The following is a 25,940-nucleotide window of genomic DNA, read 5'->3' on the forward strand; positions in this document are numbered from 1 at the left end:
CACCCACTGCAGCCAGAGACCTGCACGGCTGCGTGCGTGCTTGGAAGCTCCGTCTGAGTTCCCACATTCTTTTCCACTATGGTTTTTGGGCGCGTTGTGACCATGATCTATCTAACTAATTTGCCTGTCTTGCTATGAGAAAGCAACCAGTGTTGTTCTCTGCTTGCCTGCCCTCGCACCTGCCCTGCGGTGCCGCTGCCGCTCTCTGCTCCGTGCTGCTGCGTGCTCTGAGGAAGCTGCCAAATGGCCTCTTTAAAACCTTGCCGCTGTTCTCAGCCACACCCCCTGCCAAGTCAGCCTTCCTGTTCCTCGCAGGATTCCCGCTCAGACTCGGGTCTCCTGTCTCTGCTCCGGCTTCACCATCTCTGGGAAGCCTGGCCCCTCCTCAAATCCTCAGCAATTTAAAGGAACAGCTCTCACCACTGCAGGTGCCGCTGCCGCTCTCTGCTCCCCGCTGCCGAGTGCTCTCCATGTTCAGGTTCTGGAAGGCGCCCTAGGGTCTCCATGGAGCCTACTCCTTTGCAGGCTCAGTGGTCCATCCATGGGATCCATGTCTTTCCAATTTAGAGACCAGGATGTTGTGCAGGAGAGTGTCAAATTTTGCACAAATTCACTTAGATGATATCAGTTTCTCTTTCCTAATCCACCAGTACTGTAGCTCCATTGTAGAAGGTCACCAGATTTGTCAGGCATGGTCTGCCTTTAATGAAGTCATGTTGGATATCACCACTCACCTCCTTATTTTCCGTGTGCCTTAGCTTAACTTCCAGAAGGATCTGCTCCATGATCTTGCTCGACACGGAGTGGGACCAACTGGCCTGTAGTTCCCAGAGTCCTCTTTTTTTCCTTTTGACAAATGGAGGTTATGTGGTTATGTTTCCCCTTTTCCATTCAGTGGGAACTTCATGAGACTGCCATGACTTTTCGAAAACAATGGATAGTGTCTTAGCAACATCATTCACTAATTCCCTCAGGACCCATACATGTATCAGATCCCATGGACTTGTGCACCTTCAAGTTCTTCAGATGGTTTTGAACCTGATCTACCCTTAACAAAGGTAGTTCTTCATTCTCCCAGTACCTTCCTTTACCTTCTGTGACTTGAACAGTGTGGCTTGATTGCTTTCTGGTGAAGACTGAGATAAAAAAGCCATTTAATACCTCAGCCTTCTTCATATTCCAGGTAACCAGGTCTCCTGTTTCTTTCAAAGAGGGCCCACACTTCTATAGTCTTCCTTTTGTCACTGATCTGCATGTTGAAGCTTCAGCCTTCCTAACCTGATCCCTGGCTGCTAGGACAATTTCTCCTTGTTCTTCCAAGGGTACATGTCCTTGCTTCCACCTTCTATAGGCCTCCTTTTTGTCTCTGGGTTTGTCCATTAACTCCTTGTTCATCCATGCAGGCCTCTTGGTGTTATTGGCTGACTTCCTCTTCATCGGGATACGTGGTTCCTGAGATTGGAGGAGGTGATCCTTGACTATTACCCAGCTTTCTTGTCTCCTTTTCCCTCCAGGGCTTTATGCCATAGGACTCCACTAAGTAAGTCCCTTAAGAGTCCAAAGTTTGCTCTCCTGAAGACCAAGGTAGTGTGCTTGCTGTACATCCTCCTTGCTGCCCTAAGGATCTTAAACTCCCCTATTTCATGGTCTCTGCAACCAAGGCTGCTCTTGACCTTCACATTCCCCAGCAGCCCAGCCTTGTTGTTGAAAACAAGGTCCAGCAGCACACCTACTCATTGTTCCTCTGTCACTTGGAGAAGGAAGTTACCATCAACACATTCCAGCAACCTCCTGGACTGCTTATGCCTTGGTGTGTTGTCCCTCTAACAGAAACTAGAGTGACTCAAGTCCATCATGAAGATTTGGGCTTGTGAGTGTGAGGCTACTCCTATTTCTCTACAAGGGCCTCTTCCACTTAGTCTTCTTAGTCAGGTGGCCTGTTGCAGACTCCCATTGTAATGTACACTGTTCAGGCCCTCCCTTTGATTCTGACCCATAAGGTCTTACTTGGCTCACACATCCCAGCTGGTTGTCAACGTTTCAAAAATCTTGACAAACTTAGGTCACATCACTTTTTCTGAGCTCCAGCAGCAGAATCCATGGAACCTTCACTCAGTTTAAACACAAAATGTGCTTTTGTGTTTATTCAAGTTCCTCAAGTACTTAAAACTCTGCTAAAGGACACACCAAGTGTCCCCTTTTAGCAGACTGAGGATGCCGAAACCAAACACGACTCTTTCTCTGCATCATACTGAATTAAATCTGGTAGGCTAGTGTGAAGTACCAGGTATTTTCTCACACGAACATGAAATGCACTTTAGGTCAGCAGACATAACTGACTTAAAGATGGCTGCTCCACGTGGCACCGAACTCTCTCCTTGCTGCCTTCCCTGATGCCCCGAGGGGGCAGCTGCTGCGGGAGAGGAGCCGTGGCCAGAAGAACGGCTGCAAGGGCGGGACAAGGTCCCGTCTGTTTGGCTAAAAAGCCCGGAAATACAAAACCGGCCAATCGGGAGCAAAGGAAACCTATAAAGAGACAGCGTGGCATGCTTTTCCATCTCTCGTGCTCCTAATTTTCGGCACGCTGTTCTGCAGACACTGAAGGTGCCACTCCTCGCTTCTCAGTGCCCTTTTGCCGCCCGCTTCTCGGTGCATTTCTGCAGAGCTGCCACTCCTGCTGCCATCGCCGCTTGGCGCCGAAGCTGCTGCCGCTGCTGCCACTGTGTGCTGCTGCTGCTGCCGCTGCCGCCGCCCTGGTTCTGGTTCGCTCCAGCCAGACCCGGCTTGACCCAGCTCGTCTCGTCCCATCTCGCCACAGCTTTTCCTGCCAGCCTCTGAATACACGTGGTGAGACTTAATTCCTGCCATCCCTGGTCCTAACCAGGTTGCAGGGGAAGGCATAACCCTGTCTTACTTGCACTCAAACCGCGACCCTGTACGGGACAAGCGTCGGGCATATCCCTCCTCCTCCTTCCCTCATAAATAAGTAAATAAGGTGTGTAACTAAGGTGTACCCATATATAAGTATTAAGACATAAGTTCTTGTTATTTGGTGCTTAAAAGATATTTCACAGCTCGTATGTGCTTTAATTACCCTTTTTGAACCTCCTGCCCCAAATTGCTTTGTTTTCCCCACAATAAACCGTGTGTTCGTAAATTCTAATTGGGGATTGGCTGCTGTTATTGGAAGTATTAGTAAGTACTGAGCAAGTTACTCACTCAAAAAGCCAGTGCTGAAGCTCTCTGATCCTCTGTGGGAGGCGAGCACCACGTGCGGACCTCTCGGCAGATCCTGACAATCTAAATACACTCCAAAAAGGGGATATAATAGGTCGCGGATTGCGACAGCTAGGAACACTTTAATCCAAGTGGAAGGATCAAATCCCTCAAAAAATGCACTTGGAACTATTGTTTACTTAAAGGCAAAAGCAACAAGTATGACATTTTGTCTACATAACAGATTCCACCAAGGCAACTGGATTCAATTAATCCTTATTGACATCGCACACTGCACTTCCATTTCTGTCCCAAGCACAGCCTAAAAGAGCATCACTAAGATATAATCCTGCTCAGAATTTTCAAAGTGACTATTAAAAAAGAAGATGTGACATGTTGTATTAGATGCAGCCCTGGACACACAAATTATTACTTCAACAACTCAAAAAGTAGTAAACTCTTTGGGCTTTTCTGGCTAAACAATATTTTTCTTTCATTAGGACTTCTCAAGAGAGAGAAAAACACAGTTAAATGCCTAACCTAAGTGAAACAAACCATAACACTTTATTTTTTTTTTTATTTTCCCCTCATCATTAATTTTGAAATCCTCAGGGAAAAATTAGGAAAAACAACCACTTACATACCAAGCTAGGAAAAAAAAAAAAAAAAAAGGTTAGAATGTACCAAAAATTGACACTCTTAAAATGGTGAAATATTGGGAACATTTTTCACATAGATCAATTTAACTGTTAGTTGACACCATAGATTACATTCTTCTTTACTTCAACGAAATGTATAGTCAGATCTCCAAAATCAAGGGTTTTGTGAATTTACAAAACCTTCACTAACATCCAGTTATATGTAGGAGTAAATATGCTTCATATCTGAGTTATCTCAAGTGTTAGTGTTAACAATATTCTCATAAATATTTATTCTCATAATAACAATCTATTATAAATGTTTTTGTTTATAATTTAGAGTTAATTAAAGTATGTTGGATCCAGTGTTGGTCCTTATTAATCTCATCAGTACTTATTAAATAATTTATTGATATTTAACAAATGCAAATAGTGTCTTAATATATCTAATCTAAAATTTAAGTTTTAATTGCTCTGTAGCAACCTACAGCAGGGCACAAGCTTCTGCTCTGTTAAGAATGTTTTGTTTAGGCTCCTAACTGTATTTAATTTATGATGCATAATTTAATTGAAGTAAGTTATAACGAGATGTTAAAATAATTATAACCAACACTTTTACAAAATTGAAGTTCATTAATGTTATTCTTCAATCAGTAGTTGCATCATTAAATAGCTTTTTTACCAGAAAGTTAGTCCTTCTTTCTATTTTCCTTGTCTCTCTCCCTATATGCTGCATATTTTATATTTAAAATAATAATTTTTTTGCAGAAAAGTCCTGTGCATTTGACAAAAGTTACAAGCTTTCCTAAAGGCAATTGTGGACTTCTTACAACAACACTAATAGGTAGGAAATGAATTAGCTTCAGTAATTACTTTTAAAATATAATTTATTATCTTTTTCATCTTATTCAGGTAGAGTAATTTTGACAAGAGCAATAGCTTTTGTCTGAATAGATAAGCCATCCTTCCACAAAGGATTTTAAAATACTCATTATGAAAATATGCAGACATTGCCAGAATTTTAACTTACAGAGTTTTGCCACAGAAAAGATGTTATTGCTAGACTAAAAAATCCTGCTTTTTTTTTCAGGGCTGGTGTGTGGCAGTGACCAGGAGTGTCTGTGGGAGTATGGAGCAGCAGAACACAGGTGGACCAACAAGGTCTTCAGTGATGCTGAATGGTGGTGGGGATTTGCTGTTGACTGAACTTAGGCCATTACTTCAGTATTGACATTTCACTTTATAAGTTGGATAATTCAGGCTAGAAGGAACCTCAGAAGGTTTCTCATTCAACATCGTTCTCAGGGCCAGGCAAAATGTGAGATCAGACATGGTTACTCAGGGTGTTATCCAGTTTGGTCTCAGTCACCTTTATGCATGGAGGTGACGCAGCCCCTGGATAACTTATATCAAAGCTTCACTGTCTTCATGGGAAAAACATTTTTCTTGTAATAGTAGGTCAACATTAACATGTAAAATAACTCAGTAAATAAGTAAGCAAATAGATAAATGAGTACATAAAATAGTCTTAGGTATTGCTATCTCTCTGTAGAAACATAATTAAACAATTAAAAATTCCAGTCCTAAAGGAACTTGATAAAAAGTTTGAACTAAGAAACAGCTTTAAGATTTTTAACCTGTTATGGCTTCCACTGTTTGGCTTTTTTAATTAGAACTTTTTAGGTCCTACTTGTAATTGGAGAGACAGAGCTTGTTGATAACACAGTCTTAATAGACCTAATTTATTTTCATGAAGAGCTAAGAGGATGGAGAAAAAGTAATTAAGTATTATCTCTTTTTTTCGTAATAACCATAAACTTATTAAATGACTAATAGTCAAAGTGTGTGGATGTCACATCCATTTTAACACCATTTAATCTTGAACAATTAAAGAGAAATTGTTTGAGTTAACAAAATACAAAACTATTTACAGAACTACTATAGTCCACTGATACATTTGCATTAATATTAGAATACGCATGTAGTAAAATTGACTGGATTTTCGGGTCCTTCTGAATTTTAAGAATAAGATAAGCTGTTCTTTAAAATGCTGTCAAAACTTTGCCCAGCTATATTGCTCTCATGGTATGGTAAGAAGCACCTAGTTGCTATCACTGTGCTGATACTTCAGCCAAACATTTTCAAATATTCATAATACTCTTCATAAATGAGAACTTACTTAATTTCCAGTATTTTGAGGCCAGCTGATCAAGAATTTCACTGTTACTTTTAGATTACAGAGTGTACTTCAAAAAGTATATACTAGAGAACATGGCTAAACATTAATCTCAGTCCTACAAGAAAATTTCTTAATGGAAAATAGACATGCAAAAGAGAAACATATCAAGCAAATATTTAACAAAGTGCATATAAGTCTCCTTTAAGGTTTTAAAATGCGTTTGAACTACATAATGTGACTTCAGTAGTTGTTGAAAACACAGATGGCCCTGGAAACTTAGTCAATAATTCATGTATTTATCCATTTACAATCTGATAATAGTGTAAGTTGTGAAAAAAACATTCAGGTTTTGGGCTTTAGGTTTGCAATTGGGCACAAATACAATACCTTCAAAAATTTAACATGATAGGTCACTCGTTACATTAACATCAGTTTACCTCCTTTTCATTAGTAAACTACAACAAGTGCAAGTCAGAAATTTGTTTCCATAAAGATTGTATCAATGGTGAGCTAGTGAGGTATCCAGGGCAAAACAATATTTCTGCGGAAAAAAAAAATACTTAGTCTGACTAAGACAGCATTATTCTAAGAACAATTGTTGAAAAATGTTAGACCTCCAAAGAAATAAATATTTACTCAAAAATGTTATTTAAAATCCATTGTCATGGTCTTTTGGAATCATAAATGAAACTTAATGGAGTGCTGAAAAAATTTAGTATTTTCATTTACACACTGGATGATCTCTGAAGTGCATTGCAGTCCACAGCCCAATGTCCAAGTGGAGACCAGTGAGGAGTAGTGTTCCTCAGGGGTCAGTAGTGGAACCACACTGTTTAACATCTTAGTCAGAAAATGGACAGTGGGATTGAATGTACCCTAAGCGAACTTGCTGAGAACACCAGGCTGTCTAGTGTAGTCGACACACTGGTGGAAAAAGATGCCATCCTGAGGGCCCTTGACAAGTCTGAGATGTGGGCTTATGCAAACTGCATGAAGTTCAAGTTTAACAGTTATTTTGATGTGTTGTTGGTGGATATGGTTTAAAGGAGAACTTTGTAGAGTAGGGATGATGGATGGACTGAGTGATCCCAAAGGTTTTTTTCCAGCCTGAGTGGTTCTATGATTCTATGATTCTTTGATTCAACCAGGCCAAGTGTAAGGTCCTGCACATGGGTCAGAGGAATCCTAAGCATAAATACAGTCTGGGTGGAAAACAGATTGAAAACAGAAACTCAACATGAGCTGGCAATGTGTGCTTGCAGTCCAGAAAGCCAACCATGTCCTGAAATGCATCAGAAGAAGTGTGGCTGGCAGGTTTAAGGAGGGCATTTTCCCCCTCTACTCTGCTTAGGTGAAACCTCATCTGCAGTATTGCATCTTGTTCTGGAGTCCCCAACATAAGAGGGACATGGAATTCCCTGAAGAAAGTTCAGAGAAGGGCCATGAAGATGATTAGAGGCCTAGACCACATCGCCTATGGAGACAGATTGAGAGAGTTTGGGTTACTCAACCTGGAGAAGAGAAGGCTCCAGGGAGACCTTAGAGCAACTTCTAGTATCTGAAGGGGGTAAAGGAAAGATGGGAAGGAACTTTTTACAAGGCATAGAGTGATAGGATGAGAGGTAATGGTTTGAAGCTGAAGTGGCAAGACACTGGAACAGGTTGCCCAGGGGGGCTACCCCCTACTTGCAAGTGTTCAAGGGCAGATTGCATGGGGGTTGGAGCAACCTGGTCCACTGGTTGGTATCCCTGCCCAAGACAGTAAGGTTGGAATTGGAAGAGCTTTAAATTCCCTTCCAACCCAAACCATTCTGTGATTCTATTATTCAAAGTCATGAAAACAGATCTTACCCTAGTCTTCTAACCATGCATATTTGACACTACTTTTCCAACCACATTATCTAAGCCAGCCCTTTTTTAATGCTAGGCAACTGTCTTGCAGATATTTATCTGTGGAAAGTGGAAAGAAAATAATATTCTCAGAAAGCTTCGGTATTATTCTAGTTCCCCTGACATGCACTTATGAACTTTTCATGGACTTTTCATAAACTTTTCACTCTTTCATAGGTACGGCACATGAAATGTCATATTTCTTAGAGTTGGTAGTGGCTGCTTCGCTAAAGGGAACTTACTTCATTACAAGCAGACAAAGGCTGCCTCCACAGGCTTTTAAGCCTCCACTATGAGATGCAATGAGAGGATAAAATAAGTCTTATGAACCTCCCCTGGCATCATGTGGTAGGAGTGCATTTAGTAAGACACAGTAATTCAATACATATATTTAGTTTTGAAATATGTAACAGTGCCTAGTTATGTCATGCAATCACAGAATCACAGAATCCTAGGGGTTGGAAGGGAACTCGAAAGATCATCTAGTCCAACCCCACTGCCAGGCAGGGTCACCTAGAGTACATCACACAGCAAAGTTTCAAGGCAAGTTTGGAAGGTTTCCAGAGAAGGAGACTCCACAACCTGGGCAGCCTATCCCAGGGGTCTGTCACTCTCACAGGAAAGAATTTTTTTCTGATGTTTACATGGAACCTACTGTGCTCTAGTTTGCACCCACTGTCCCTTGTCCTATCACTAAACATCACTGAAAAACGCCTGGCTCTGTCCTCCAGACATTTGCTCTTAATGTATTTTAAACATTTACATTGATAAGGTCGCCCCTCAGTCTCCTCTTCTCCAAGCTAAAGAGACCCAGCTCCCTCAGCCTTTCCTCATCAGGGAGATGTTCCACTCCCTTTAACATCTTTGTGGCTCTGCACTGGACTCTTTCAAGCAGTTCCCTATATTTCTTGAACTGTGGGGCCCAGAACTGGACACAATATTCCAGATGTAGCCTCACCAAGGCAGAATATAGGCAGAGGAGAACCTCTCTTGACCTACTAACCACACCCTTTCTAATGCACACTAGAATGCCATTAGCCTTCCTAGCCAAAAGGGCACATTGCTGGCTCATGGGCATCCTCCTGTCCAGCAGGACTCCCAGGTCCCTTTCTCCTCCACTGCTCTCCAGCAGGTCAGCCCCCAACCTGTACTGGTACATGGGGTTGTTCTTCACCAGATCAGAGACTCTACACTTGCCCTTGTTGAACTTCATCAGGTTTCTCCCTGCCCAACTCTCCAGCCTGTCCAGGTCTCACTGAATGGCAGCACAGCCTTCTGGTGTGTCAGCCACACCTCCCAGTTTAGTGGCATCAGCAAACATGCTGAGGGCACACTCAGTTCCCTCATCCAGGTCGTTGATGAAAACATTGAACAGCAGTGGTCCCAGTACCGACCCCTGAGGTACTCCACTAGTCACAGACCTCCAACTAGATTCTGCCCCATTGACCAAAACTCCCTGACTTATTCCTTTCAGCCATTTCACAATTCATCTCACTACCTGATCATCAAGATCACACTTCCTTAGCTTATCTACGAGGATGCTGTGGGAGACACTGTCAAATGCTTTACTGAAATTGAGATAAACCACATCTACCACTCTGCCACCATCTATCCACCTAGTTGGTTCCTCAAGGCTATAAGGTTGGTCAAACATGACTTCCCCTTGGTAAAACCATGTTGACTGCTCTCATTGACCTCCTCATCCTTGATATGCCTAGAGATAGTACCAAGAATAAGTTGTTCCATCACCTTTCCAGAGCTGGAGGTGAGGCTGACCTCTATAGTTAACAGGGTCCTCCTTCTTGCCCTTCTTGTAGACTGGAGTGACATTTGCTATCCTCCAGTCCTCAGACACCTCTCTTGTTGCCCATGACTTACCAAAGATGATGGAAAGTGGCCCAGCAATGACCTCCACCAGCTCCCTCAGCACCCACGGGTGATCCATCCGGACCCATTGATTTATGGATGTCCAGATTGCTTAACTGATCCCTAACCCAATCCTCACCTACCAAAGCACATTCCTCCTTCATCCTGACTTCTTCTGGGGCTTCATGAATCTGGGGCTCCTGGGGAGAGTCTGTATCAGTAAAGATAGAGGCAAAGAAGGCATCAGTACCTCTGCCTTCTTTATATCTTCTGTCACCAGGGTACCCACCTCACTCAGCAGTGGGCCTATATTGTCTCTAGTGCTAGTTCTGTTTGTAATGGATTCGAAGAAGCCCTTTCTGTTGTCTTTGATCTCACTTCCAAGATTAAGTTCCAAGGAGGCCTTAGCTTTCCTAATTGCCTCCCTACATCCTCTGACAACCATCCTATATTCCTCCTAAGTGGCCAGTCCCTCCTTCCATGATCTGTAAACTCTCTTCTTCCACTTAAGTTTGTCCAGCAGTTCCCTCTTTGACCATGAGAGTCTTCTATCGCCCTTTCTTGATTTCCTATCCATTGGGACGCTCTGATCCTGAGCTTGCAAGAAATGGTCTTTGAATGTTGACCAACTTATCTCTAGCCCCTTTACCACCTAGTACCCTTTCCCATGAGACTTCCCTTAACAATTCTTTGAAGAGGCCAAAGTTGCCTCATCAAAGTCCAGGGTTGTGGTCCTGCTAGGTATTCTGTTCCTCCCACACAGGATTCTGAACTCATTTTCATTGCAGCCGAGGCTGCCATTGACCATTACTGCTTCAACCAGACTCTCCTTGTTGGAGAGTATGAGATCCAGCAGCACTCCTCTCCTAGTGGATTTATCCACCATTTGCATTAAGAAGTTATCATCAATGCACTGGAGGAACATCCTAGACTGTGAATGGCTAGCTGTGTAGGCCTTCCAGCAAATATGGGGGTAGTTAAAATCCTCCATGAGGACCAAAGCCTGTAGTTGTGAGGCTGCTTTCATCTGCCTGTAGAAAGCCTCATCAACTCCTTCGTCCTGATCAGGAGGTCTGTAGTAGACCCCTACAACTGTATCAGCCATGTCCACCTGCCCTTTAATTTGTACCCACAGACTTTCCACTTGCTCCTCATCTGCTCCTGGACAGAACTCAATACATTCTAGTTGGTTTTTCACATAAAGAGCAACTCCACCACCTCACTTCACTGACCTGTCTTTCCTAAAAAGCACATAGCCTTCCATGACTCCATTCCAGTCATGTGAGCTATCCCACCATGTCTCTGTAATTGCCATCAGATCATAATGGTTAGACCACACAGAGACCTCTAACTCCTCCTGTTTATTCCCCATACTGCCCGCATTGGTGTGCAGGTGTTTCAGGGAGCGAGCTGAGCACACTGGTGGCACCCTTGGGAGGCAGGAGGCCTTCTGGTCTTCATTAATACTAGAACATTGCCCCACCAGTTCAAACCCAGCTACAACCCCCTCCCACTTCAAATCTAGTTTAAAGCTCTGTGAATGAGCCCTGCTAAGTCCTGACCTAGGACCCTGTGTCCTAGGGACCGGGTCTTCTCATCCAATGCCAGCAGGCCCGGTGTCCTGGAAATCAAGCATTCAGCCTAGTCCTCTGAAATCCCTTTTCATTGCCCTGGGACTTGTCTTGGCAACCTCATCAGTGCCCACCTGCGTGAGCACTAGTGGGGAGTGACCAGAGGGCTGCACCAGGCCTGGGAGTTTCCCGGTAACATCGCTAACCCGGGCCCAGGGAGGCAGCAGAGCTCCCTGAGCGTTGGGTCTGGGCATATGGGGCCCTCAGTTCCCCTCAAAAGAGAATCTCCCACAACAATGACCTTCCTCTTGTTCTTAGCAGAGGCAGCCCTGATGCATGGGGCAGGCTGCCTCAGCAACTCCATGGATGGACCTTGGTCAGTAACCTCAGTTACCTGGTTTTCCTGATCCAGAGCCATATCCATATACCTGTTCTGTTAAGGGCACACGTGGAGGTGAGGGAAGCCGGGAGGGGGTTCACCTGTTGCCTCGAGCAGATACCTGCTTCCAGTTTCCCTCTTCTCATATCCACCTGTGGTTCAAAATCCATCCCTTGAAATGTGGTGTAACTTAAAAGGTAACTGGAGTAAATATATTAAGTAGTGCAGATTTTATAAGATATTTACATAAGAATGTGCTTGACATTTTTTTTATTAAATGAAAATTAACCATTTCTACAGGATAAAGAAAATTTATTTAATACCCATGAGGCCTTTGGAAAAAAAAAATAATTTAATAAGCAATCATCATTAAAGGCCACCAATAAAAAAATTTCCTCCTAAGCCACAGGATGGTACAAGTAATATTACACCTATCTTACGGATAGCTCTCACATGTACTAATGCTACTAATTTAATTTATTATTATTTTTTTTTCCCTCAGAAGACCTAAAATGGCTGTTTGGAATGGAAAAAAAAATGTAGGCAGAAACCTCCTAAGTAAATTTGATAAATGCCAAGGGTTTCAACTTTTTTCAAATATTCAAATGCCAAATATTTATGTAGTTCCTTTCAGCTGAAGTTGGAAACTATTCCAATCCTAAAAATTATTCCAATTGGAAAGAATGATTGTAGGACTGCTTACTTCTTAGGTTTGCTTTGCAACAGTACAATTTAATTATACACTGAAGCTATCTCAGATATTATTGTGACAGTATTTAATGAGGTTTATCAAATGATGACTTTCCTAATTATCCTGATGCTGGTTTTTCCTTAAAATTCACCTTGGAGAAAAAAAAGAAACAAACCTGTCTACTGAGAAATAGATTTAAAATAAAATAGATACATTTTCTCAGGACAGACCAAAATTGAAAAGAAAAGGTCATCCAGGTTCAAACTCTTCATTTTTTAGTGGAAATGTGGTACTACTGTGGTACCTACACCTCAGTGAACTCTGTAAAACCATTCAATTCAGAAGAATCTTTGAGACCTCCTCATGTATCCTTTTCATGCACTCTGTGATTCAATTGATAGACAGTTCAGATGACTTTAGCCTTGAATTTGTTGGTAGGATTCATAAGATATTTACATTTATAATTCAGAGCAATAGCATCATCAGTATCCTACCATAGGCTACACCCTCAAACTCCTTAACATAGACCTATAGACATGGGTCTGAAAGAATTTTCTGGTGTTTTTTAAAAAAAGAAAAAGTATAGAATATGAAACTATTTTCACAAAACCACATAAGAATGAAAATTCATGCAGCATCAGCATTAGTAATTAGCTAATTCTGTGTCTTCCTGCTAATTAAGTTCCACATAGTTTGCTTTAATTGTCACAGTGTTTTAATATCTTAACTTATTCATATGTACTGTGATGGAATTATGGCCTTCAATACAGCTTGTGGTTTTCAATGCGTTCATTTGATTGATGACTGCTGCTCCCATCCACGCCTTTGGCTTGCTACAAATATGAGATGATTTCATCACACTCTTATGACCAACATGATCCCTGACACAATATAAAAATCACTTTCTGCCAAAAAATTTGGCTGAATGTATGTGCTCCTTTATAATACTGAACTGTCTCTACATCTATGCAGTCTTGGTAGATTTAAACAGTTTTCTTCAGATTTTTCTGTGAAAATATTAATTTAGTCCATTGTTTACTACCATTGTTTATATTTTCAGTATAGGTATCTTTCCCATATGATTATCTGCTTTTTATAGAGTTTTCCCCATAATATTTCTGATATTACTTTTTTCTACAATATTTTACTTGATAAAAAGTATGCAATAACTGTAGAATATTTTCTACTCAAGTTCTTGGGATCTGTTGTTTTCACCATTATGTCACTTCCTGCATCAGCAAAAGTATATTCTTCATTTTTTAGTGCACATACTGAGGAACTCAGCTATTTCCAGCTTATTGGCATTAGTCTAAATTTTCCAAGAGAATGTTAATTTAACTGTTACAACTTACTGTGTGGCCCCTTACTATGTGGCAACAAATTTAAAATATGTAAATAAATAATTGCAAAGTTGAGGTGTTCAGTTGTGTCATGGCTTTTGTCCAGCAGAGATAATGAAAGAAGCTATCATTTTTAAGTCACTTTAGATTGGCTAAGAAATAAAATTACTTTTAATTCAGAGCAGTCCATTTATATAATCCAAATATACTCCTTTTTTACTAGTAGCTAGGCAAGTAAGAAGTCAGTTAAAATTACGTTGTTTATTCTTTTAGAAAAAATATTTATGATAAAGCTTTCAGTGTCCTGAGTGGTTGATGCCAAGAGCATCATGTTCTTTCTCACTCCATGCAGGTTTAGTGCATGCTCAATACTTAGAAATTGCGTTTGGAATATAAGTTACACATTAAGAGAAATATTTAGACACATAGCCCCAGATAGATTATAATGGACTATTTTCTTTATATGTGGAAATAAAATGTTATTTTCATTATAAAAAGCAAAGAACAGACCTAATACTTTACAAAAGTATTGATCTGTAGCACCACTGGAAGCCTTTTGAGATGTTTACATGTTCCAGTTCTCTATGTCCCACATAGAGTTAATTTTATTTTAAAGTAACCTCCATTTTTGTGGGTATTTCAGTGTTTCTTCCTAAAAAGTTTTAGCTGCCTACCACGTACACATACATTTGTCTAGGGATAATTGTCAAGTATTGACAAAAATATGAATTACCTTTGAAGCTTAAAAAATACATAATTATTAGGACAGTGATCATGATGAGTTTTTTAAATTGTAATTAATGATCCTATGCTAATAAACTATGTAATCTGTTTTGCAAATAGCATATTAGTATACAGCATAGTACTTCCGCCATTGGAGAACAGCATTACTTGGCTCAGACTGCAAAGCTGTTGCATAGGTAGTAGCAAGCAACAGTAGGAAGTACGCATAGCATGTTACAATAGCATGTTTAAAATATCTTATTTATTATATTTGTAACAGGAAAAAATGCCTAAATGAGCTCTCAAGACCCACAATACTTCTCCAAGCACATGGTATACCCAAGGACAGCAAATTCTTACATACAAATAGTTTAGTGTGACATGAAAACAGGGCATCTGGCAGAAGCACATGCTGTGTTTAATCAGGACATACTTCACTTAACAATCATGTAAATATGTGCATGTGAGTTAGTACAATTAAATTTAATTTTGCTAGAGATTTCAATACCATGTGTTTAATGATAGTGCACGAGATAAGTGGCTGCCACTAGGTTTTGAACACATTTCTGGAATTCGACTTTTTTAGGATCATGTTTTAGGAAAACTAAATCAATATGCAAGTTGTAAACATTTCTTGCAAACGACTCTGAATAACATTTCCAAAGGGAATAAGTGATATTGCTTGTTGGATGTTTTAAGGACTACATAAATCTCAATAAACAGGGACTTGTGCCTTGGTAAGTAGTGTAAGAGGAGTTGCATTTCTTTATTTTCATGTAAGATAATGCAGTTACTGACTTCAAGATCTTTGTATCAACTTCTCTTGAAAAGCACTCATTACAAGCACAGAAAAGGGTCAACATTTTCCATATTAAAAAAACCCATAAAATCTTGTTCTGATTCTTTAACATTTTTTTTCTCTCAGATATCATATCTCCCTCACATCACATCTTCCCTCATCCATTTGCAGGGAACAATGAGGAAAGAAACAGGAAGAGATAGGAGATCAATACCTGGCTATGAGCCTGGTGTCACCAGCAGAATTATGGGGGTTTTAATCATGGCTGGGACTACACAACAGGTCTGCTGGTGACAGAAGGAGTACCCATGTCTTAAAGAAGGAAAAGTATCTTTTTTTTCAAGAGTTAGAAGTGCTAATAGAAAGAGCTTTAGATTAGAAGAGGGATTCCTGGAGTGTGTAGAAGAGAATTTCCTGACACAGCTGGGTAGGAAGCCAACAAAGGAAAGTGCCCTCTGAACCTGTTGTTTAAAAACAGAGAAGGACTTGTGGGTGATATGATGGTTGGAGGCCATTTTGGACAAAGTGCTAATGAAGTGTTAGTTTTTGATTCTCAGAGAAGTAAGAAGAGGGGTTAGCAGAGCTGCTACCTCGGACTTCTGGAAGGCAGACTTTGGAGACTAGTTGAGGGTCCCTTGGGAGGCAGTTCTGAAGGGCAAAGGAGTTCAGAAAAGCTTGACAATGTTCAAGAAATAAATACTAAAGGTTCAGGAGCAGGCTGTCCCCATGTGCTGAAAAAAAGAGCCAGTAGGAAAGAAGTTTGACTTGGCTGAACTGAGAACTTTAGTTGAAAGAAAAGGAGAGTTTATGCCCTTTGTAGTAAGGGGCAGGCCACTCTGGAGTGCTACGGGGATATAATGAGGTTATGCAGGGAGAAAATTAGAAGGCCAAAACCCAATTAGAACTTAAATTGGTTACTGCCATAAGAGAAAATAAATAAAAAAAAATAAATTAAATAATTATAAACACATTAGGAACAGAAGGATGCTAGGGAGAATCTGCATCTTTTGTTGGATGTAGGAGGAAACCGTGACAAAGGATGAGGCAAAGGCTGAGGTACTTTATGTCTCTTTAGCAGTAAGACCAGTTGATTCAGGGTACCCAGCCCAGTGAGTTGGAAGACAGGGACAGGTAGCAAAATGGAGTAGTTATAATCCAAGGGGAAATAATTTGTGGACTTGCAGCACAAGTTAGACACACACTGCTCTATGGGACAGGTGGGATCCACCCAAGGGTACTGAGAGAGAACTGGTAAAAGTACTGGAGGTCAAAAGTGGTCCTCCCTAGAGCTCAGTATTTGTTTCCTTTAATATCTTTATCAATGACCTGGAATGAATTCACTCTCAGTAAGTTTGCAGATATCACCAAGTTAAGTGGGAATGTTGAAGAGCTTGAGGGCAGAAAGGCTCTGCAGAAGGATCTGGACACGCTGGATCTATGGGCTAAGGCCATATTGTATGAGGTTCAGCAAGGCTCAGTGTTGCATCCTGCACTTGTGTTACAACTCCACGTAATGCTCTAGGTTTGGGGCAGAGTTGCTCGAAAATCTGCCTAGAGGAAATGGACCTGGAAGTGTTGGGTCAACAGCAGCTGAATACGAGCCATCAGTGTGCCCAAGATGCCAAGGCAGCCAACAATATCCTGGCTTGTATCAAGGCTGTGGATATTGTTTATCTCAACCTCCAAAAATCATTTGACATGGTTCCCCATAGAACTCTCAAAAAAACCCTGGCTGCTCATGGCCTGGGTAGCACCATTCCTTGAGGTATTTAAAAGACATGTAAGTAAGTGTGGTGCTGAGAGACAAGGTTTAGAGGTGGACTTAGTAGTATGCTACGTTAATGGTTGGATTTTGTGATCTTAAAGGTCTTTTCTGATCTAAATGATTCTATGAGTCTAGCCATTTCCCACAGTCTCTATTTCCTTCTGGCCTCAAACATTAATCATTTTTGTTAGTTGGGTTTTGCTATATAATTCTCATTATATTTATTAGCATATCTCCCTTTACACTGAACTCCAGACACTTTGCCATCTCACAATTCATTTTTGAGAAACAGAGAGATTCATAATACTGTCTGACACGTGAAAACTAAGCTACACAGTACTATAAACAATTTAGAGAAACAGCAGCATGAACACATCATACCTTCCAATCTTGGGCTGCTTCTGGGATTATGGTGTCTTCATCACTAGGGAAGCTCCCTCATTACAAACAGTCTTGCTTTTATTTGCCAGGTTAGTCCATGCGGAGGATGATGCTGAATTCAAAATTCTTTTTTTTTTTTTTTTTTTTTTTATAAACTAAGGGTGGGAGAACCTTCATCTTCCTGCAGGGTAATTGGAGGTAAATGGAGGCAGGTAATTATAAAACTCAGAGATTCCAGAAATCTAACATCGAAATCCAACAAAACAATTTTAAAACTATACTTTATGCTAAACTATTTTACATGCAATGCATTATATCATCTTCTAATTAGTTGTATAGCTAGTAGTAGCTAAATTTAAAATATTTAACCCTAGTCATGGAACAGTGGCAGAATGGGACAGGTAAGTTTAAAATCAGATTAAATTAACCCCTTTCTTGTACCTCTATTTCCAGCCTTCTACCTGCAAATTATGGATAGTATCAGCTTCACTGAGTTACACTGCTGACTTCCAGTTACAGAAGATACAGTTTATATCATCATCAATTATTTGTTTGAGCCTTTTAATTTCAAAAGAACTGCATTTTAAATAATACTATCTTTAGCTTAAGTTATAAATGTTTAGCTTAAATTAATTTACAAAGCTGGAGGGCAAGCACAGCAAGACAATGGAAGAAGCCACAATACTTTAGTAGCTTTATAAAGACAAAATTTTAAAATATAATCTGATGATACTCAATAGTTGAAAAGTACCACTGCACTTCCCATATTCAATTCACTTTGGGGCAAACCTGAGTCAAGTAATATTTAATGCATCTCTTTTTAGCTGACATGACATGGCATCTTTAAAATGCCATGAAGTACCAGAAAAATATAGAAGCAGCATCAGTAGACCACAGATCTCTTGACTACTAGTGCTGGTAGTAACCACACAGTCATCTTTCTTCCCCACATTTTGCTTTATTGATTTCGTGAAACAATTATCTATTCAGACAGAGAGCAGCTTCTCTGGTTTATAACAAAGATTGAGAATTGACCACAGGCTGCAGCCATCATCACTCCAGCAGCTTGTACATGACATATGTAAGATGAGATGAGTTGCTGATTTATTTTCTTGGAAGCAATCCACACACTTTGTAAATGTGATGCTTTGGGTCAAGTAGTATAGCATAGTACAGTCAAGGAGGTTTTCATTGATATTGGCCATGAGTTTCATTGTTTAATCAGCGTCAAGTTTGGCCAGGATAGAGCTGTCTGTTAACACATACATACTTTAACAACAGTTTGAAGTAGTCATAAAACCTCACATGGAATACCTGAAAAGGTCCCACTATACAGTAAACAGAGCCATGGCACCTGCTGCACCAGTGTCCAGTATTTCCTGGAGTGTGGAATTTCATCATGTGAATGCATCTTAGATAAGTTGATATTGAGTTGTACCATAGAGCATTTTTGTTAAATTAGAACAGCACTTTGAAGAAATACTTTGCTGCTTACTTTTAACCCCTTACCTTCCTGTTTTTCAAATTATGCTAATTGCAGGAGTTGATTTTAGGCAACTTCAGAAGACTTACCACTCTTAAAAATCTTAAATTTTGAGGTTTGTTAACAATCCTAACTACATTGGTTCAGAGTGCTCAAGAGTTCCTAAATTATGCTGACCTAAGCGAGCCTTTTAAAATCCTCAATAATCTAACCTGAGTTCCCTTTCAGATTTTCAATTTTCAGTTAGTCCCATAATCAAAACATCTTTTGAACCTGCTCTATTAAGCTGACAAATATCTCAAACTTCTGAAAATGTTTAAAATATTCTAAGCATTACAAAATTAGAGGAATCAATTTTTTTTTCTAGTACAGGTTCAACTATAAACACCCCCTTCCATCTAATGATTACACATCTCTGAATTGACATGGAAGAAGTCTACATTGCTTTGAAATTCTATAAGAGCTAGGGGTTTTTTTTAAATTTCTCCCTCTTAATTATTTTTCTTTGGGGAGAATCACATTCAAACTCAATTGCACTGTGAAATTATACAGTAAAAACAAAATACTTATCATCTTTGGAGGATCATAAAAAGGCACTAAACACATTTAAAAAAACCCCACAGTTACTGTCATCACGACAATTGTAAGAGAAGGATTTTATCTTTCCTGAAATTAATCAGGTCATAAGACTATGCAAAGTGCAGTGAAACATTATGTATCCTCAGTTTCTGAAACATTTCAAAGACTTGGAAGTGTTAGTACCCCATAAGGGAAGCCCAGACAGTACTGTTCTTGGTCAAAAGGTTTTTTGGAAACTTTCTTCTTAAAAAACCCATAGCACAAGTCCATTACAATGCTGGAGTTGTACAAGTGATGTTTGACAGAGAAAAATCAATTCATGATCAAGAGTAATTTGTGAGCTCCATGCTACACTGCATAATAAAGCATTGGACTCACTTTTGCTTTTGGGAAAGTACTTCATTGCCACCAGTACTACTTCTGGGCACACCTCAGATTGCTTTATTACTATTTTAAGATTGTAGATAGTGGGTTTGCACACCTTAAGTTGCCTACAGCGAGATTTTTTTGGTATTTAAAATGAAGTTTGGAGTGGAGGCAAAAGAGACAGAAGAAAGTTTCACAAATCTTTCCTCAAAATTAATTTGCTAAGAATCAGTTCTCAATAAAAGGATTATGAAAAAGCTGTACATGAGCTAAACATAAATTTTTAAAAAAATAAATAATCAGACCAGAATATACAAATATTTTTCTTTGGTTTTATGCCTTTGCATACTATTCAGATACTACAATTTTCGCCTGTGAAAGGCAAAATAAGATCATTGTTCAAAATTAGTTTCTAAAGAGTTTCAAGGCAGAAATATTAGTCTACAACTTTGAGAAATATTTTTTTCCTTTATCCTAAAACAGGCAGATGAAAAGGGTGCAGGGGAGGAAAGAGAATTTAACTTAACCAATTGCAACCTAAAAAATAGATTCCAAAATATTTTAAACTGTATAATCACTAGTAGTATTCTTGTCAGTATATTTGAGTATATACAAGTGAATATATTCGACAGAGTAGGCTCAAAATGAATTTTAGTATACTCAAATACTATCAGCAGTTTTGAGTATACCTAAAGCTTGTTCTTTGCACTAAGTCTCTGAACAGAATACTATTTGTTGTGCACCATGAAGCTTAATGAGTGAGAATGAAAACAACAAAACAAAACAAACAAACAAAAATAAAGCCACCTATTTTTGTGTTGGCTTTTGTGACTGTAGTTTCATACAGAATAGCAAGTGATACCAACCCTCTGATTCATCAGTAGCTGTTAAACAAGTTAACACCAATGTTTTTTCCATATACTTGATGTGTCATCTATACTAACAGATGTCTGTCAGAATATTAAAATGAAAACATGAGTGCTACACTATGCTAAATGCAGTTTGGTTCCAGAGAGCCTCATTTTTAATGTTTCTTCTGTCTCTTCTGCAGTCAGATTGTAGATGACTGGAAAAGTCTAAGGCTCACAGAAACCAGGCCTTCAACGTGCAGATAGAAAAAATAGTCTGATAGGTGCACTTGTGGGGGAGTATGATGCTATCTGAAGTCCAAATTAGTCTTTTAGGCTTCCATAGGAAAGATCAGCCTTCTGGAATAGACATGCAATTGGGAAAATCTGAAAATAGAAACAGCTGAAGACGAGGAAAGACTGGGGTCTTTGATTGCCTGTAAATACTATTAAAGAGGAAAGCAAAATAAGTGTATTCCGTGAATGGTAATAGTTGCAATAAAATCCAAAGTATAAAAATAAAGCAAATTAACCCATGCAGATGAAAAATCCAGGCTGCATAGAGAGAAAAAATACAGAAACAGTTCCTATACCATAATTTAAGGAGAAGGTGAATTATTCCATAAATCTTTCTCAGACAGCTCTAGATTAAGAGGATCAGTGCATGGACATCTATGAACCAGCCTGAAGAATGACACACCCAGGCTTCAGTTCTACCAGTTTGGAAGCAAGTGGAGCTCCCAGGGCAAGCACTGAGGTTCTTGATCTTGCAAGAGCAATGTTCATCTAGTTTCATTAATAAGGAAAACATAGCAAATTTTTTTGGTTGCTTTTGTTAAATTTGATTTCTCAAGACTGTATTCTTGGGAGCCAGAGACCCAGCAGAGAGCCTCTGTTAACCTGTGAGTGTTCAAAGCTACCTACTGCACTTTCAGAAGAGTATACAGAAGACCAAGCTGAAGTCAGTAAGTTTCTCATGGACCTAGACTACTATGCAACCTAGAGGAAAATAACTAACTGGTTAAAAATACTAAAGTTGGAAGATGTGGACCTGGGTCAGGCTCCCTATCCCACGTTATCAGCTTTCTTTTTTATTCACAAACCACTGGAGAAGCACATATAGTCACAGGAATAAAAGACTCTTCTGAATCTTTATTTTACCTGCCAGGCATTAAATACGTGGCTGGAATCACATAAAATGTTCATAGTATAAGGAACAACAAAAAAAAGTTACATTTTTATACACACTGGCCCAGTTTTGTCAGAGGAAAGAAGAATTATTTCATCAGAACAGTTTTTGCCTAGGAGGATGAAAGACAGAATGAAAAACTCCTTTTTCCTTCCGTACCTTGCATTCCAAAGACTGAGGAGATGGGGCAAAAATTGTAGACCAAGTTTAGAAAACACAAGGTGAACATGAAGTAAGGTGGCAGATAAATAGAAGATTTTTCAACTGTGATTTTCAATTACAATATTTCAAATCTGTCTGTCCTAGATTATAAACTCAAGACATTTATTGGATCTAACCCCAAAATCCTTTTCCTATGTTTCTCTAATAGGATAAAGATATTAAAATTTGAGGAAATGTAAAAATGTGAAACCTAGAAAAAGAGAGGAAATTCTAGGTGTCACAAAATATTAGCCAGTCACCAAAACTGAGAGGCAGACTTGACTTTGTTAACAAAAAAAAACAACCAAAAACACATCAAAATACAAACAAACAAAAACAAACAAACAAACAAAAACAACAGCAACAAAAAAAATAGATGTGACAATACTGGTTTCCATATGCAATCTAGAGACTTAGATACATGGAGAGAAAACATGAATCTATATAATTTTAATTGCTACAAAATTGACCAGTTTTGAAACCTGTTCAGAAGGTTAGTTAGACTAAGAGCAGAGCCAGCAGCTGCCTTCTGACTTAAAACAGAATTATCTCTGGCAGCAGGGAAGGTTACTTCTGAGACAACCATCTAGGCAGTATTACCCTTTGCAGAAAAGCAAACTTTCTCCTAAATTGAAGTTAAAAATTTAATCTCTACAGTCAAATAACATTTCATCAACGAAATTTCAGGTTACAGTTTCTGTTTTTCAACAGAACTTGTGTACTGCAGCGGGTTCAGCTCCTTGCTTGAGACTCCCTCACCTGATGAAACAGGTTTACCTTAATAACTCATGCACAATCAATTGCAGTTGTTTCATATGCCTCAAGAAGTTGTGGTATTTGAGTCAGTAATGTAAAGAATTAAACTTGTTGCTAGAAAAACATCTTGTTCTTGTTTAGCACATCTTACAAAGTAGGTGTTAAAACCTTCACAGCAGCAGGTTGCTAACAGCATGATTATGCAACAGTTTATATGCGTTTTATAAATACCAAAATTCAAGCAAAGAAAGTGGAGCTCATGTTTAAATAGTTTTTCAAATTAATGCAAAAAACAGAAGTGCAGTCATGCAAGAAATTTGAAGTTAGCAGTTACACAAGTACCACTAAAGAGAAAGATTAGTATAAGTTTCTAATCTTCTCCCAGGCTGGTTTGCCTAGGTAATCACTGCAGAAAAATATGAAAATATTGATCTCCCATCAGTCAGTGGGAATATGGTACTCAGAACACTATATCCAGTCACATTTGTCATTTTTTAATCCAGTCGGTCCATTTTTCCAGAAAAATTGCTGAACTTGAAATAAATAGGACAAGGACAAAAAATAACTCAGTCAGCCTTTGAGACTAAGTTTTTCTGTCTGTAACTTACTTTCACAGAATCATAGAATCATTAAGGTTGGAAGGGACCTTAAACATCATCGAGTTCCAACCCCCCTGCCATGAGCAGGGAACCACTAGATCAGGTTGCACAAAACCTTTTCCAACTTGGCCTTAAAAATCTCCAGGGATGGGGCATCAACAACCTCCCTGGGCAATATTTCCAGTTCCTCACCACCCCTATAGTGAAGAATTTCTTCCTAATATCTAAGCTACATCTTCCCTCTCTCAGTTTAAAACTATTACCCCTGTCACTATCTTCCCTACCTCCCACAAAAACTCATGGCATCACCTCTAATGACTATTATAACTTGGTATTTTTTTTTTTTTATAAGCAGTTCCTGACAAAACATTACAGTTACGATGACATGGGTTGCAGCAAAACGGGGGCTGCACCTGAGCTTTGCCATAGTACTATAGCTTTATAGGATCAATATTTTTCATTATGTTATACATGAAAACAAATCTCTTGCAATTCACAGAAAGACACGGTGCCTAGAACCATTATTTAATTTAGTTTCTTGAAGGATGCATCTTAAGAACATTAAAATATTTACAGGATTTTTCCTCATTTAATAGCCCAAAACAATATTGTGCAAGAAACCTCACTTTTGTTGTCATGTTCTTTAGTCCATTTTTTCTTAAAGGAAAAGTTAATGCTTTGGAGCAACTTTTATGGTCATTGCGTTATCAGAATCCAGAATTCAGTGCTTGTTGTATTATTTATGAAGTTACCAGATGCAGATTAAATTCCAGTGTCTCTGGGGACTTTTCCACCTCATGTGCTAATGAGATCTTTGGGATGAAAAGAATCTGACTCAATAGCCAACAGGAAGACAAACACGCTTTCCAATTAATTGTGTTTCGTATGTCTCAGAGAAGTACCAGCTCAGAAGCAATATCATGTATAGATCCTGCAGTTAGGACACTTATTCCGTGAGACCTTTGAACATGTAGTTCTTTATTTAGCATGCTACTTATTCTTATTTGCTCAGTGCCATAGTCTAGAGAAACAAACACATACATTCTCCAGAGTTTATTCCATGTATTTAAGGCACTAATCTCCAGATGAATCACCCTTACAGCTTTTCATTCATTGTACAGGTATGTCAGACCAGCTGGCTAAAGCAGAGGCAATGGGACCATGCTTCAAGGTCAAACCTTCAAAAACCTGGGTGCCTGGGACACTTGACAAAGCTCTTCTCCAAATGCACTTCTACTTACAGGTAGATAATACCTGGTTCTTCAGCAACCTAGTAGCAACCTTTATCTGAAAGGAGAAATTATCAATATATATCAGATAAACCTTTAGACAAAATGGCTAGTCAGTCTATCATGCCAAGACAAAAGTTCAAGCTTTATTTTAAAGTAATATGGAAATATGCAACTTTTCTATTTATGTTTATTGTTCTCTTTCACATATATAACTGACCAAAAATTAGTATTTTTGCATTACATATGAATGAAGCAGTAAGTATTTATTTTAATAACATGAAGAAACTTGACAATTAAGAATAAGCATAACCTATGTTTGTTCCAAGGGTATTCCACACTTTTCATGAGTAATTGGATCACTGAAGCATTCTTTCTACAAAGGCCTTTTTTACATTCATTAAACTTAATTCATTTTAAGCAATCCTAATAGGAATAGCTAAGATTTGTATTTTAATCTTTATTTTCTGGAGCTGTACAACATAGCAGAGATCTGAATGAGATTCTGAGCAGCAGGTCATTAATTTGATTGATGGAGTGAAGTTTTTGTTCTCTTCATTAAACTTGTTACCTCACTGTGAATCATATGGTTTCAGAAGGGCCTGTTAACACCTTTTTTTGTAGATAGTATTGATGCTCTGGGAGTACTTTTCTATTGCAACCTCTGCTTTGCCAGTAGAGTATACCTGCTTCTCCAGATAACTCTAATCTTAAAACACATTAATGTAACTAATTTTCCTATCTCTATGATTATTCACACCAGGTTCAGAGTCCCAGAGAATGTCATACACTATCAGAAAATTGGACATGAGCCTGTGCTACATAATTTTTCAGTAGTCCTTGGTTTTAGAGTAATCCTAAGAGGTTTAGGAACCCATAGAATATTACAAAGCTGCTAAGCTGTTCACTTTCAATGTTACACATTATCCTTAAAGGCTGCAGAGAAGAAAAAGCTAAAAAAGTTCATGATGTTGCAATGAGATGACTTTCTACTGAAATAATGGAAAAGATAATAGGAAAATCTTTGTATATACATCTACCTACACCTACAGCTTTCCTAACGGCAGATTACAGTTCTTATTGAGGGGGGAAAAAAAAAAAAAAAAAGGTAGATTTATACTAATTCAATTCTTGTTCATAATTTTTGTTTATTCTGTGGCTTTTTTTTTATTTTACACATTTTGGTTTTCTGTAGCAATTAGGAACAACCTATTACATACCCTTTCTCTTTACATTTGGCAAATTACCTTGT

Source organism: Chaetura pelagica, unplaced genomic scaffold (assembly GCF_000747805.2).
Source record: "Chaetura pelagica isolate M959 unplaced genomic scaffold, ChaPel_1.0 scaffold191, whole genome shotgun sequence".
Classification (NCBI taxonomy): Eukaryota; Metazoa; Chordata; class Aves; order Apodiformes; family Apodidae; genus Chaetura; species Chaetura pelagica.